Below are 13,866 nucleotides of genomic sequence, written 5' to 3'. Positions count from 1 at the left end.
GATCCATGACGGAGCTGATAACGTCAAGCTCCCTCGCTTGTTCTTGAACGCGTTCCACCAAGTCCATGGGCATAGTGTCCTTTCCTGCTGACTTCATATTTGGTCAGAGATTCTGTCATGCATAGGTGTAATAGGTGGCAGGGAAGTCAGGCGCAGGAGAGTCAAATGGAGTGTAAAATGGAGTCTTTTAATAAAGTCCACAGAGTATGCTCCATAACACTAAATGTACATAACAAACAAACATGGGTACAAGGACCCGACGCGCATCTATACAACAAACACACTACACTGACAATAAAACAATCTCTGACAAAGACATGTGGGGAAACAGAGGGTTATATACACAACAGGTAATGAATGGAATTGAAAACAGGTGTGTGGGAAGACAAGACAAAACCAATGGAAAATGAAAAAAGGATCAATGATGGCTAGAAGACCGGTGACGTCGAACGCCGAGCACCGCCCGAACAAGGAGAGGCAACGACTTCGGCAGAAGTCGCGACATCATCAGCCCAGTTGTGACTTTTTCATGTGTTAGTTAATTAATCTGCATTAAATGGTTGGATGGAAACCTAGTTATGCACATGGTTATGGGCTTATAAAAAAGAAGACACTTCTGTACCATGTCAGATATAGAGTTGAAATGTCACGACTTCCGCCGAAGTTGGCTCCCCTGCCTGTTCGGCGGTGCTCGGCGGTCGTCGTCACCATCCTACTAGCCGCTACCAATCCCTTTTTCGTTTGTCTGTTGGTTTTTGTCTTAGTTTCACCTGTGTGTATTTTGGTTTAACTAGCTTCCCTATATGTAGTAGTTTGACCCGCCCTTGTTTTGTGCGGGATTGTCTTTTGTTACGTGTGTACATATTAGGTCGTGGTGTATTTTATTTTCTATACTGGACACCCTGTGGTTTTGGGTTGTCTGGTATAGTGTCCTGCGCCCTGTATTGTATTGGGCTTGTCAGTTTGGTGTGCAATAGTAAATCACTTTCCTCCGTTACTCTCTCTCTGCGTCTGATTCCTGCACACACACCGAGTCCCGCGTGACATGAAATGTATTCAGTTTTGAGTTTGCATCCCAATATTACACTTTACATACATCACAGAAAACTGAAATATAACACAAGCATGTGATAAAGAAACACTGGATTTTCAGCAGTTTTTTAAATAATGATTATTAATCATGAAATTATAAAAAATATTAATAACATTCCACTAGAGGGAGATTTGGCCATTTGATTTCAGGAAAGGGCTACGTGAAAGGATAAATCAAAGACCCGCAGACACTCGGACCTCCGTAGAATGAGTTTGAGACCCCTGCTCTAGGGGTTCCAGATTGGTGTTAGTATCAGTGTTGTATCAATCATTTTTACTCCCCCATTAAGCCATGCATTCAATATAATTTCCCAACGTGCCTTGCCTTTTTGAGTGAAATGTAGAGTTACCACCCATGACTGTATTTGTTAGTGACAGAGACATTGTTGAATGTGTTCGTTTTCTGTCTTATGGCAATACATTACACATCTCTTAAGGTCTTATTTTGAGTCCTAGCCTTACCCTAATATAGAGACCTGAAACTCATGCTTTATAGGCCACATCAGGCCTGAATGTAGGGTTGCAGCATTCCAGTAAAACACACACAGAGAGCAATAGTTAGAAAGCAAATGAGAATGATGGGGTGATATCTGACACCATTGGGTTAGTACAGTGTATTTCAGGTGCATTTATCTGAATATGCATGTGGCTGGAGTAGGGATAGAGATAGAGAGAGGGAGAAATGGAGAGAGAAAGAGAGAGCTGGCTGGAGCAGCAGCAGCAGCACAGCATAGGACGAAGGTGGCGTGAGAGAGAGGGACCCTCTGGACTTGGTTGTTCGTTCAGTGCAGCTCTAAGAGGAGAGAGAGAGAGAGAGAGAGAGAGCAGGCAGGAGCGCAGAGGTAGAGCAGGGAGCTGAGCTGATCACATGGTGTCAGACTTATTCTTTCCATCCGTCTCCTCTATCCTCTTCACTCACTTCTTCTTCTTCTGAATGCACCAGACCTTTCACCAGAGCTGTGCGATAAGCGGGAAGCCCACGTTTTGAAAGAAGAACTCCAGACAAATAGATAGGCAGACAAAAGAAGAATGTAAATGAATGGAACGACAGAGAAGGAGAAAAAATAAGTTAACTTCTGAAGACTCATCCAGTACTGGAGGGGCTGTGGTGTGCAACACCAGGTAGGAATAGTCTTTATTTGTTGCAGATGTATCTGGTGAAATGTAAACAAGCAACAAAAAAGCAATTTTTCATTGATGCTCGACCAGTGAAAATAACAAAACTGTTCCTTAAACTCACCAATTTTTGAATTGTATGCTAACATTGACATACATCAAATGCAACAATAGCACATTTCGAACTGTATGGAACAAAAAAAGCTACCAAATACAATTGAGTTTTTATTTTATTTTATTACCTATTAAGTTGGGAAGCTCTATCAGACACATGGTAGTATCAACGTACAATATTAGCTTTATACTGTATTTGTGAATACTTTATTCTCTGTTTGTGTGGAGTGATGTTGATGCTAGTGTTGTTGTCAATGTGACTGATTGTGTCACATGTAATGAGCCGGGAGAGAAAAGAGAGATTTTAAAAGAATGGTGCTGTGGCAGGAGGGAGGGTCATAGAATACTGTTGTTTTTTGAATGAGATCCTGTCTACTAGGGAAAAAACCATAATATGTTGGAGCCAAGAGAGAGAGAGAGACAGAGAGAAAGAGACAGACAGACAGACAGACAGACAGACAGACAGAGAGAGAAGAGAGGTGTTGGGGACAGAGGGATAGGAGAGAGAGAGAGAGAGAGAGAGAGAGAGAGAGAGAGATAGAGAGAGAGAGAGAGAGAGAGAGAGAGAGAGAGAGAGAGAGAGAGAGAGAGGTAGCCAGAGAAAAAGAAGAGGGAGAGTGGGACTGAGCTGCAGTGCTGGAGCTTGCTGGCAGCTAACTCTGTAACCAAGGCAGCTGACATGAGGGAAAGCCAACTGTGGACACTGGGATTTTTATTTTTCACCCTCTCTACGAAACACAACCGCTCTCTTCTCTGCCAAGCCCCCTGCCATCCCCCCTCATTCCCCCTGAATAAAGGTTTCATTATAGGGCGCTGTGACCGAATTAATTAAGCAGCTACATGTATGCTCTCAAGGCCACACCACCACCACCCTTCTATCTCTTTCTAAGTCTCTCTCTCACTTCTTCAATTTTAATTTTTCACTCTTGCTCATTTCCTCTCTCCCACCCCATCCCGTTCTTTATACATTTTTTTTGTTGCCTTTATTTAACTAGGCAAGTCAGTTAACAACAAATTCTTATTTACAATGACGGCCTACCCCAGCCAGACCCTAACCCAGATGACACTGGGCCAATTATGCGCCACTCTATGGGAGCCCCAATCATGGCCGGTTGTGATACAGCCTGGAATCAAACCAGGTTCTGTAGTGATGCTTCCAGCACTGAGATGCAATGCCTTAGATCGCTGACCCACTCGGGAGCTCAGAGTCAAAGGACACTCCTATCATTATTTTTTTTCAGGAAACAGTTTTTAACAATTAACACCAGCTTCGCACATGAAAAATACTACAGTACAGTACTACAGTACAGTATCTCAAATTAAGCTGATCGATTTCTAGTTTGACTGCTATGGTGTGTGGTCATCCACACTCCCTCCCAAAATGGCTGCTGTGCCATTTCCTCCGCTTGCATTACTGTACTACACTGTATAATACTATACTACACACTGTATTATCCCTTGATCATGTGAGGTACTTACTATACAATTTGTGTAGTATACTGTATAATACTATAGTAAATAGTACAATATACTATAGACCACCAAAACAGTACAGCAAACACTACAGTAATTACTATAGTATATACTACAGTATTTCATTTGCATATACCCTGCCCTTTTTGCTCCCCCACAGCCTAATTTGTGCCACCTAGTGAGAAACCTACAAGTAACCAGTGGTGGAAAATGTACTCAATTGTCACACTTGATTAAAAGTAAAAAAAATACCTTAATAGTAAATTACTACATGTCTAAAAGTATCTGGTTTGAAATGTGCTTAAGTACAATGGTGGAAAAGTGACCAATTGTCATACTTGAGTGAAATTAAATTAAATCAAATTCTCTATATTGAGAAAACCCGATGGACAGATTTTCTTGTTTTTTAATTTGTCGGACAGACATGGGCCCACACCAACACTCAGAAATAATTTACAAACACACTATTTGTGTTTAGTGAGTCCGCCAGATCAAAGGCAGTAGGTATGACAGCGCATTATATTGGCAGGTGTATGAATTGGACCATATTGCTGTCCTATCAGAGCATTTGAAATCTAATGAGCACCTTTGGGTGTCAGGAAAAATGTAAAATGTAAAATATTTTATTTTGGAATGCAGTGGAGTAAAAGTAACTTGTCAAAAAGTAAAGAACAGATACCCCCAAAAAACAACAAAAGTAGTGCTTCAAGGTACTTTACGCCACAGCATGTAACTGCCAAAATAAAGGAAACACTTGAGTAAACGAGGGATACAAAGTATACAAAGCAGGTGCTTCCTCACAGGTGTGGTTTCTGAGTTAATTATATAATTAACATCCCTCATACTTAGCATGATGTATAAAAATGCCCTGTTGCCCATTATTTTGGCTACCATGGTTACAAGAAAAGATCTCAGAGACTTTGGGTCTGAGACAGCGTTTTCCACCACCGTTAACAAAACACCAAATGATGGAATTTCACATGGAAGAATGGCATCACATCCCTCCAAATAAAGCTCCAGACACTTGTACAGTCTTAGAAAAAAAGGGTTCTAAAAGGGTTCTTTCGCTGTCCCCATGGGAGAACTCCCTTGGGTTCCAAGTAGAACCCCTTTTGGTTCCAGGCAGAACACTCTGGGAAAAGGGTTCTGCCTGGAACCCAAAGGGGTTCTCTAGAGGGTTCTCCTATGAGGACAGCCGAATAACCCCTTTAGGTTCTAGATAGCACTTTTTTTTCTAAGAGTGTAGAATCTATGCCGAGGTGCATAGAAGCTGTTCTTGCGGCTCGTGGTTGCACAACGCCCCAAGACACTTTGGTATTGGTATTTCCTTTATTTTGGCAGTTATCTGTACATGCCAAGTGTAGACCATACAGTATGTTGTTTTTTGCTCTTTGAGTATTTTGTCCAGTAGTTTTCCTCAAGGAGAAAACCCCACTGAATTATAATAAAAGCAAAAACACTATAGTAAATAGCACATTAATATCTGCAAAAACACTACAGTAAATACTACAGTACCCTACAGTACGCAAAAACACTACACTAATTATACAACCGTTTTTTTGTACAGTATGTAAACTGTAAATATGACATAATTCTACAGTCATGTCCATAACACTAAAGTAAATACTAACTACAGCCCACAAAAATACTGCAGTGAATGCAACAGTAAAATCAGCAAAAACACTACAGTGAATTCTACCATTGTATGCTATAGTATTTTTATATGTGGGTATGGAGAGAGGTTTAACGTGAAAGCTGTGAGTGATGGTAGAAAAAGTGGGATAGAAAAACAGCAACACAAAGGCAGGTTGATCTGATGCAAATGCAACGACAAACTCTGAGCTACTGAATACTGTTTCCCCTCCTAGAATGCACAACAAACTGAATTTTAATCTTGGCATTTTCTTAGGTAAATCCGGCCCACAGTTATCAGCCACCTACGGTTAACCCTCCTGTTGTGTTTGTTTCATGTTAATCAATTCTGTTTTCCCGGTCCAAAATGACCTCCCCATTGTAGCTGATTATAAATCCATAATAATACATATAATATCACCTAACGTTGTTGTTAGATCGTTTCATCAACTTAAGTTCTTGTGAACATTACAAGTTTTGAACTTCTATTTGCTATTCATGGCCTCGTTTTTTTAGTAAAGAAAGCATAATGTATGGATTATTTTGACTATAACAAACATTGTGCTATTTATCACAGACTATTGTGTGTTACATTTTAACAAGGACTCTCTCCTCCTCACCAGTGTCACTATCAAGAGCATCACATGCAGTATATCGTTTGGTCATTGTGCTGCCACAGAATGAATTGTGAGCAAGGCCTCAAAAAATCTATATATATGAGAGCTGCGAGAAAAGTTATATATATATATTACTTAAACAATGTTGCGATTGTTTGTGAGAATGCCAACAGGTGTGGTTCCCGTTGGGGGAAAGATTCTATTGGGGAGAGGTTCCCGCGGGAAAGCTGAGAAGGGGAGTGAGGTGTATGTGCTCAAACACACATGCATGTGGGGGTCTGGGAGAGGAAGTGTGTCCATCTGATGAATGAGCATGTGCCTGAACTCAATTTTATAAACTAATTGTAGACTCACCCATTCATTTCTAATGAAAGGTCATTTTTGACCGGGAACACCATTGATGTACAAAAGTTAAATAAAATGCCCAAAACCTTATGAAAATCATCTAAATGTATTTGGTGTGTTCAGATGCCCTGTGTGGACAAAGTCATGGAACCTTATGGCAATCAGATTAAATGAACTACATTTTTCAGAGAAAAATTTAATTAAATTGGTGCAATTCGACCGGAACACAGCAGGAGGGTTAATTTATAAGGCAAGAAATCAAAGAGAATAGAAATGTGCAATAACAGAACAATTAAGAGGGGAATAGTTACAGTACAGTGCATCTATGATAAATAACCATCAAGAGAAGGGTGGAGGAAAGGAGGCAGTGGAGGAGAGGAGGGCAGAGGCAGTTGGAGGAGAGGACGGGGAAGACAGTGAAAGAGATTGGGTTTTGGTGAAGAGGAAAGGAAAGGCATTGTGGGCTGAGGACAAAACACTGAGAAGTAAAAAGTGTTGAGTTTCTCTGCAAGTTGTCCGTCATCATCTCTCCATCATCTCTTCATGTTGCTGACCAATGGCTTTATCCTCTCAGGTAGAGCTTGAAGGCTAATGAAAACTGCTCCGCATCGTGTTTGCAGAATTCTGACGTACTTTGATTGTGTGGAAATCAATAGTGCTGTAAATTCTTAATTGAATGAATGCAGGAGTCCTGCGCCTAGTGTTTTATGGGGTACCAGACATACAGCTCCTTTGAGCGTGGCATGCTGAAAGATCTCTGTTGGCATAGTTTTTTTATTGTGTGTGTGTGTGTGTGTGTGTGTGTGTGTGTGTGTGTGTGTGTGTGTGTGTGTGTGTGTGTGTGTGTGTGTGTGTGTAAGATTCCTGTTGGCATTGTTTTAGGCTGGTGGAAAAGCTCTCTGTTAATCACTCATAGGCTGGTAGTGTACACATGAGAGTCTTTGATCATCAGAAAGCACTACATTTGTGTTTCACACACTGTAAAAAATGTCCTGTAGGTTTTACAGTAAATTACTGGCAACACAGTAGCCAGTAATTTGCTGTAGATGTACAGGACATTGACTTAAACACAAAACCTGAATACAGCAACATGCTGTATTTCTAGAATGTACAGTGCATTACTGGAAGAACAGTTGTTAGTAAACTGTTGCAGATGTACTACGCACGCATGTATTTGATATACGTCATTCAATAGTTTCAATATCTTTTGTGTAATTTGTACTTCACTGGCCTGAAGTACAAGTCATGCATTTTGTTACCATTAATGAGAATACATGTATTTTCTAATACAAAAGTAAACCTGTAAGTAGCCCACTTAACTACAACAACCGTATCGGTAAAGGTAACATCTTTTTAATTGCTATGACTGTGGTGTGTTTAAAGGTTATGAACAGATACAATTATATTTTTCATTCAATTTGATATTTGGATGAAACCAGATCAAAGTATGATGATTTACATTGAAAAAGTGTGATAATAAAGTTACTGGTCCCTCCCCCATGTCAAACACTTGGATTCGGGAGTCGGGATTATTAAGGGGATTGGGTGATATCACCCAAATGCTCATTTTAATACACCAATGGGAACATGATATTCTCTTCCCTAATTTAAATCAGTACTGACTTGTAACCAACATTGGATAAGGCATGTTCACAGAAGGGTGTGGTTTACATTGCTATATAGCTACTCTACTGGTGCCAATACTTGACTGTAGGGTGTCAGCAAATATAATTATAAGTTTACACAATTCATCTATGGCAAATATACTTGTATGTTTTTCCTTTCATCTAGCTAGGGTTGTTCAAAACGCAGTGGTCAAGTCAACAAATCCGTCAGTGCTGTTGTGAATTGCGTCACAAGAGACATGCCAAATGGGAGATTTCTGAAAAAAATTACATCATTAGTTAGGTTTCCATCCAATTTGCGACAGATTTTCATGCAAATATTCTAAAATCTGCATAAAATAACAAGCGCATTTTCCAAACACTAAATTATATTTTTTCAACTTGAAATTATATGACTTTTCCTAGAGTGACCCCAAGTGAAAGATTGCCTTTGTTCATATTTCCATCAAAGCAGTACACCACCAGGGTACAAAGATTGTTTTAGGGTCATTTTTGACCCGGCAGTTATAAAATTATTTACACACCACAAAAAACACAAAGACACACACACACACACATTGAGAAATGTAGATTGTGTGCTACTGAATGAACTCAGACAAGACTAAAACTTTATTGTGCATGTGCAGCATCTCCCCTCCATGACCGCACACATGACTCAAGTTCACAGACAAAATCAAAACAATTTCAAATCAAATCAAATCAAATTTATTTATATAGCCCTTCGTACATCAGCTGATGTCTCAAAGTGCTGTACAGAAACCCAGCCTAAAACCCCAAACAGCAAGCAATGCGGGTGTAGAAGCTCGGTGGTTAGGAAAAACTCCCTAGAAAGGCCAAAACCTAGGAAGAAACATAGAGAGGAACCAGGCTAGAAAGAGAATTAGAGGGAGCATATGTGGGGTGGCCAGTCCTCTTCCGGCTGTGCTGGGTGGAGATTATAACAGAACATGGCCAAGATGTTCAAATGTTCATAAATGACCAGCATGGTCGAATAATAATAAGGCAGAACAGTTGAAACTGGAGCAGCAGCACGGCCAGGTGGACTGGGGACAGCAAGGAGTCATCATGTCAGGTAGTTCTGGGGCATGGTCCTAGGGCTCAGGTCCTCCGAGAGAGAGAAGGAGAGAGAGAAGGAGAGAATTAGAGAACGCACTCTTAGATTCACACAGGACACCGAATTGGACAGGAGAAGTACTCCAGATATAACAAACTGACCCCAGCCCCCGACACATAAATTACTGCAGCATAAATACTGGAGGCTGAGACAGGAGGGGTGAGGAGACACTGTGGCCCCATCCGAGGACACCCCCCGGACAGGGCCAAACAGGAAGGATATAACCCCACCCACTTTGCCAAAGCACAGCCCCCACACCACTAGAGGGATATCTTCAACCACCAACTTACCATCCTGAGACAAAGCTGAGTATAGCCCACAAAGATCTCCGCCATGGCACAACCCAAGGGGGGGCGCCAACCCAGACAGGATGACCACATCAGTGAATCAACCCACTCAGGTGATGCACCCCTTCCAGGGACGGCATGAGAGAGCCCCAGTAAGCCAGTGACTCAGCCCCTGTAATAGGGTTAGAGGCAGAGAATTTTGAAAGACAAAACAATGGCTCATTGTTGAGGACCTGTCTGTAACGGGTTTCTTCCATCTCCTCCTCTGACGAAGAGGTGGAACAAGGATCGGACCAAAATGCAACGTGGTTCGTTAGAGACATCTTTAATGATGAAGAAGACGAAACACTCTACAAATAAACCCATGTCACACCCTGGCCTGACCCAATAAATGAAGATAACATAATAAATATAGACCAGGGCGTGACAGAACCCCCCCCCTAAGGTGCGGACTCCCGGACGCACATCAAAACAATAGGGAGGGTCCGGGTGGGCGTCTGTCCATGGTGGCGGCTCCGGCTCGGGATGTGGAACCCACTCTATGAATGTCTTAGTCCCCCCTCCTCGCGTCCTAGGATTGTCCACCCTCGCCGCCGACCATGGCCTAGTAGTCCTCACCCAAAACCCCACTGGACTGAGGGGCAGCTCCGGACAGAGGGGCAGCTCGGGACAGAGAGGCAGCTCGGGACAGAGGAAGCCCAGCACTGAGAGGAAGCCCACCACTGAGAATAAGCCCAGCCAGGGAGTTGAATCCGGCAGATCCTGGCTGGCTGGCAGTTCTGGCAGATCCTTGCTGACTGGCGGATCTGGAAGAGTCTGGTTGACTAGCAGATCTGGAAGAGTCTGGTTGACTGGCAGATCTGGAAAAGTCTGGTTGACTGGCAGATCTGGAAGAGTCTTGCAGTTCTGGAAGAGTCTGGCAGATCTGGAAGAGTCTGGCTGACTGGCAGATCTGGAAGAGTCTGGCTGACGGGCAGATCTGGAAGAGTCTGGCTGACGGGCAGATCTGGAAGAGTCTGGCTGACTGGCAGATCTGGAAGAGTCTGGCTGACTGGCAGATCTGGAAGAGTCTGGCTGACTGGCAGATCTGGAAGAGTCTGGCTGACTGACAGACCTGGAAGAGTCTGGCTGAATGGCGGATCCTGGCAGACTGACTGCTCTGGCTGCTCCACGCTGACAGGCAGCTCTGGCTGCTTCATGCTGACTGGGGGCTCTGGCTGCTCCATGCAGACTAACAGCTCTGGCAGCTCCTTGCAGACTGGCAGCTCCTTGCAGACTGACAGCTCCTTGCAGACTTGCAGCTCCTTGCAGACTGACAGCTCCTTGCAGACTGACAGCTCCTTGCAGACTGACAGCTCCTTGCAGACTGGCAGCTCCATGCAGACTGGTAGCTCCATGCAGACTGGCAGCTCCATGCAGACTGACAGCTCTGGCTGCTCCAAGCAGACTGGCAGCTCTGGCTGCTCCAAGCCGACTGGCAGCTCTGGCTGCTCCATGCAGACTGACAGCTCTGGCTGCTCTATGCAGACTGACAGCTCTGGCTGCTCCATGCAGACTGGCAGCTCTGGCTACGCTAAACGTGCAGGAGATCCCGGCAACGCTGTAGAGGCGGAAGGCTCTGGCAGCGCTAAACAGGCGGGAGGCTCCAGCAGCACAGGAGAGGAGGAAGGCTCCGGCAGCGCTGGAGAGGCGAGGCGCACAGTAGGTCTGACGCGTGGTGCTGGCACTGGTGGTACTGGGCCGAGGACACGCACAGGAAGCCTGGTGCGGGGAGCTGCCACCGGAGGGCTGGGGTACTGGGTAGACCGGACCGTGCAGGCGCACTAGAGCTCTTGAGCACCGAGCCTGCCCAACCTTACCTGGTTGAATACTCCCTGTCGCTCTGCCAGTGCGGCATGGTGGAATAGCCCGCACTGGGTTATGCAGGCGAAACGGGGATAACGAGCGTAAGGCTGGTGCCATGTAAGCTGGCCCAAGGAGACGCACTGGGGACCAGATGCATAGAGCCGGCTTCATGGCATTTGGCTCGACGCTCAATCGAGCCCGGCCGATACGCGGAGCTGGAATAGAACGCACCGGGCTATGCACCCGCACTGGAGACACCGTGCGCACCACAGCATAACACGGTGCCTGCCCGGTCTCTCTAGCCCCCCGGTAAGCACAGGGAGTTTGCGCAGGTCTCCTACCTGGCGTAGCCATACTCCCTGTGAGCCTCCCCTCAAGAAATTGTTGGGGCTGACTCTCGGGCTTCCAACCGCGTCGCCGCGCTGCCTCTTAATACCAGCGCCTCTCCGCTTTCACCGCCTCCAGTTCTTCCTTGGGACGGCGATATTCTCCAGGCTGTGCCCAGGGTCCTTTTCCGTCCAATATCTCCTCCCAAGTCCAGAAGTCCTGTGATCGCTGTTGCTGCCTTTGTTGCTTCTCCTGTGACTCCTGCCTGTTGACACGTTGCTTGGTCCGTTTGTGGTGGGTGATTCTGTATGGGTTTCTTCCATCTCCTCCTCTGACGAAGAGGTGGAACAAGGATCGGACCAAAATGCAACGTGGTTCGTTAGAGACATCTTTAATGATGAAGAACACGAACAATACAAAACAACAAATGTCGAAAACCGAAACAGCCCCTATCTGGTGCAACAAACACAGAGACAGGAACAATCACCCACAAACACACAGTGAAACCCAGGCTACCTAAATATGGTTCCCAATCAGAGACAACGATAATCACCTGACTCTGATTGAGAACTGCCTCAGGCAGCCATAGACTAATCTATACACCCCACACAACCCCAAGACGAAACACTCTACAAATAAACCCATGTCACACCCTGGCCTGACCCAATAAATGAAGATAACATAATAAATATAGACCAGGGCGTGACACTGTCAGCTTAACATTTGAATTCAATAAGATTTTGCGTTGACTTCTCCCCCAACCTAAATTTGCTTGACTGCCCATGAATTCTGAAACATTGTCTAGGCTACAATTATTTGTGTATTTTTTTGTATTTACAGTGGTAACATACATACTTCAATGTAACATATCAACTCTCTGTTCACCTGCTAAATTCACCTGTGTATTATAAACCATGCTACCAATAGGATCGCATACAGCAAAACTTGAAATACATAGCCTATCTATTTTGATTGGGCAACTAGACCCAAACAAATTACAGATGTGCATGGTAATTTGTAGGACGTCTACTTTAATATAAACTCATCAAAGGTAAGGAATTTATTCTGCAATGGCTATTAAAATAAAATCAATAGGATTTCTATGTCAAATAAATAGGATTTCTATGTCAAATATTTTTAGATTCCAAAAATAAAACTCATAGATTTTTGCTCTTCTCACTAATGGCAAATGGCTACATTTTATGAATAAGCGTGTCATCTTATCCACAATTTGCACTAAATACTTACTTGCCTGCTTGCAATACAGTACTTCAACCACCAGAAAACATGTGCATGGTCTACAGTTTGTGTGGAGCTAAGAACATTAAGTTCAGTTTTTCATAAATGCCAACATTTGCTGGAAAACTTGCGCACGCATATTTTGGGGTATATTTTGTATGTACATATCGTTTATAAATGTTTCCCCTGATACTTTTATGTCCTGAAATGTCTAGGCAGCATAACCAGTACTCTCTACATGCAGTGCTGTTACTCCTATCACAGCAGAACCATTGTTCTTTCAAATACATTTGACTCATCTTTCACTGTGATGCTACTTAATGGAGATACTATGACTTAACCAACTTTCTCTCAAGCTTATTAATGTATTCTCTAAGGCTTTAGCTATAGGACGCCAAGTGTCAATAAACAAAGCTACAGTATATGTCAACGTGTCAAGCGTCAGAACTATAGCATGTAGACTCCTCACCTGTCAGCTCACTTCTCTGTATCACTCTTATAAAAGGGGTTACTCTGCAATGCCAGCAGATGTGCTTGTTGGAAGATGTTTTTAAGGTAGATGGTTTGTAATGACATGAATTAAAGCATGCAACACAACACTAACAGATCTCAACAACCTTGGGTTTTAAGGATTTTGGGCTGAACCTTTGGTTTCTGATGAATCTACTGCATCTATATACTCCACTTCTTTCTGCAACTCTCTAACCTGAGACACTGAATTATTTCATCCCCTCTTGGGATTATGAAAGCAATCATGTTTTCTCTTTCTTTTTTTTCATGTCTTGCTCTCAGGCAATGAATCTATTCAAAATGACAGTCGCTTAAAAGTAATAGACAGCAACACTTCTACGAAGACTGAAATTAACTTAAATTGATTCGCCCGAGCTTTTTTTCTTCTCTCTCATTCCGACTTTCACGGAGAGAAGGCTCCTGAGGAGGATATTTCAAACATGTGAGGCCACATGCAGAAATCAATTTCCTAATGAAGTTGATTAGAGAGAGATGTGCTGGAGCTGTGGGCTGTCTTTCTGTTAAGAGCT

At 43.5% G+C, this 13,866-nt stretch overlaps 1 protein-coding gene across 1 annotated transcript in view; it reads left to right on the top strand.

Annotated features, from left to right (window-relative positions):
* Positions 1-2,050: 2,050 nt before the first annotated feature.
* Positions 2,051-13,866, top strand: part of LOC135517526 (cadherin-20-like) — a 126,484-nt gene continuing 114,668 nt past the window's right edge. Inside the window, exon 1 of the mRNA XM_064941916.1 lies at positions 2,051-2,214. The gene's annotated coding sequence lies outside the window, so the exon portion shown is untranslated. The remainder of the gene's footprint in view (positions 2,215-13,866) is intronic.

Source organism: Oncorhynchus masou, chromosome 28 (genome assembly GCF_036934945.1).
Source record: "Oncorhynchus masou masou isolate Uvic2021 chromosome 28, UVic_Omas_1.1, whole genome shotgun sequence".
In the NCBI taxonomy this organism is placed as follows: domain Eukaryota; kingdom Metazoa; phylum Chordata; class Actinopteri; order Salmoniformes; family Salmonidae; genus Oncorhynchus; species Oncorhynchus masou.
This window is presented reverse-complemented; position numbering and strand designations above follow the sequence as displayed.